Here is a 3,127-nt window from a genome sequence, read left to right as displayed (position 1 = left end):
TTTCATCATAGCCACCCAATTTATCATGTCAAAGAGTCATTTTAAAAGAGTTTTTAAAACTGTATGATGGAAAAAAAATTTAAATATTGATATTTTGAGATTATACAAGGGTAACTATGATAAAATATTACTACATCTTGTAGCTTTGCTCCGTTTAGAAAATTTTTAAGAAAAGTGTTTTTAGACAATGTTATAATAACAAAACACGAGCAGCGTTCAAGCCATGTAATGTATGAGAAAGAAGAAGCAACTTCTCAAAATATCCAAGGATCTATAATTTCCTCTTTCTTAAAATTTTTATGTAGAAAATTCAATTTTATTCATTGTTGATATGTGGACCTTCTCCTATGAGCTTTGCATACTTTGATATATAGGCTTCATCCTATGATTGTACAAAGTTCAAATCTTTATAGAAGTCTTGTCCATGCAATCTCCATCCTATAGTTTTGTAGCATGGAGTGTACAAAGTTCTTGAACTACAAGGCCATAGTTTGTATAGCACTTAAAGTTATAGAAGAACACTATTAATTCTATTGTAATGTGATTCTTAATTTTAGTGTTGAAATATTTGAGCTTTTGTGCTCCTAGTGTTCTATTATATTTTTCTTATTGCTAATATGTAAGCTATCTTGTTTGTGTAGGCAAAACGACATTGAAGAGGGAGACTTGGAAGTAATAATCACTCAATCCAAGCAAAGATTTTGTAGCTTTGAGTTCATATATATTGTATGCAAACTAAATTTTTTCTTTCAAAGCTTTATGTAAAATCATGTATAGATTGTAAAACAAACAACAATATTATTTTATCATTCTAATTTCTTCTGTCTATTATTCTTCAACATTTCCTTCTATTAAGCTATATTATTGTGTACAATCTTTAATGCTATGTTGGTTCTATTTGTATAAATAGTGCCCAAAGAGCATGCAAGGATTAAGGGATTTAAAAAAACTAGTGAGTTGGTGCTTGCAGATGACACAGTTTGCAACCAGTAGCTCCCTTTCTTTTTTTTCGGCCTCAATAGAAATCACATTTAAAGTCACATGAGAAAGAGCATAAAAAATGCATGCAAAAGAACACTAAAATGGGTGCTTATTGTACCATGAAAATTGCAAGCAATGCATGTTTAAGGTGGCATAAATTGTCATGTTTAAATGACTTGATATCAACTCAATTTCATATCTGAGTTTGCTAATGGTTTTTTTATCTAAAAAGTAGAGGTACCAATACTTTTTTTTCCCAGCACAAAAAATGTGTTAATATGGTCATCTGTGGGCCTAATCCTTTATAGTGACTTAACAATATACTCTTATTCCTTCAAGAGCTTTCTCACACATGTATCATGTAACTACCTCTCACATAATCATGATGCACATTCCTCTAAGAAATAATCTAGCATCCTAATGTTCCTATTCAAGAAAAAATGAAAGCAAATCAGTCTCGAGCATAATGACTATCAACTTCTTCATTGTAGTCATTCTTTAGTGCTCATCACGTACTCTACGATCCAAGCTAAGCTCCTTGCATTGTCTAAGCTTTTGCTACCATCTTTGCATGCATGTCGAGAGGAGAAGAAAGGGAGAAGATGGTTAAAAAGAGCTTCATTCTTGTACTTCTCTCTCTCTCTCTCTCTCTCTCTCTCTCTCTCTCTCTCTCTCTCTCTCTCTCTCTCTCTCTCTCTCTCTCTCTCTCTCTCTCTCTCTCTCTCTCTCTCTCTCTCTCTCTCTCTCTCTCTCTCTCTCTCTCTCTCTCTCTCAACCTCATATACATCGTCTATTTCATCTATCACACTAGGATGGGTGGATAGAATGAAATAAAAAGACAAGGGGCTTTACCTTCCTAGCTCCTCACTCCCTCTTATTCTCACTCTCTTCCTCTCCTTCACTCTCTTACAAGCATGCACTCTCTTATAGTGACTTAATCCTTTATAGTGACTTAACAATATACTCTTATTGTGGGCCTAATCCTTTATAGTGACTTAATAATATGGTCATCTGTGGGCCTAATCCTTTATAGTGACTTAACAATATACTCTTATTCCTTCAAGAGCTTTCTCACACATGTATCATGTAACTACCTCTCACATAATCATGATGCACATTCCTCTAAGAAATAATCTAGCATCCTAATGTTCCTATTCAAGAAAAAATGAAAGCAAATCAGTCTCGAGCATAATGACTATCAACTTCTTCATTGTAGTCATTCTTTAGTGCTCATCACGTACTCTACGATCCAAGCTAAGCTCCTTGCATTGTGTAAGCTTTTGCTACCATCTTTGCATGCATGTCGAGAGGAGAAGAAAGGGAGAAGATGGTCAAAAAGAGCTTCATTCTTATACTTCTCTCTCTCTCTCTCTCTCTCTCTCTCTCTCTCTCTCTCTCTCTCTCTCTCTCTCTCTCTCTCTCTCTCTCTCTCTCTCTCTCTCTCTCTCTCTCAACCTCATATACATCGTCTATTTCATCTATCACACTAGGATGGGTGGATAGAATGAAATAAAAAGACAAGGGGCTTTACCTTCCTAGCTCCTCACTCCCTCTTATTCTCACTCTCTTCCTCTCCTTCACTCTCTTCCAAGCATGCACTCTCTTACTCAACCTCACCACACCCCCTACTTCACATGTCACCAAGATGAGATGGATAGAAAGAAAGAAAAAGACAAGGGGCTTTACCTTCCTAGCTTCTCACTCCCTCTTAATCTTGCTTTTTCTCTCCTTCACTCTCTCGCAAGAATGCAAAAAAAAGAAGCAAAAGTAGGAAGACACAAAGTTTGCACACACATGAATAGGTTTCTCTATTCTTTTTTGTCACTTACATATATCAATTTTAGTCCACCCTCTTGGACATCCTACCCACTTTATCGCTTCATAACTGATCATGCTCTACTTATATGCTTTCCCCTCAGGTGCATGTGCCATCCTATGATGAAATAAAATACAGCACCTTACTTTATCCTTGAGAGTCTACTTGTAATTTACATGGGAGTGAGCTTGGCTCTCAAATTAATATTATAAAAAAATAATGAAACTGCTTCATTACGCATTGTGGATGATGGTACCTAAACTATTATAGTGCAATCCAAAAGTATAATCTGTTCTAAAATAATTACTAGATTCTTGAATTTTTGCTTGA

Source organism: Lygodium microphyllum, chromosome 3, assembly GCF_053477565.2.
Source record: "Lygodium microphyllum isolate KBCC chromosome 3, Lygodium_microphyllum_v1.1.10, whole genome shotgun sequence".
NCBI lineage: Eukaryota > Viridiplantae > Streptophyta > Polypodiopsida > Schizaeales > Lygodiaceae > Lygodium > Lygodium microphyllum.
Note: the sequence above shows the minus strand (reverse complement) of the source record.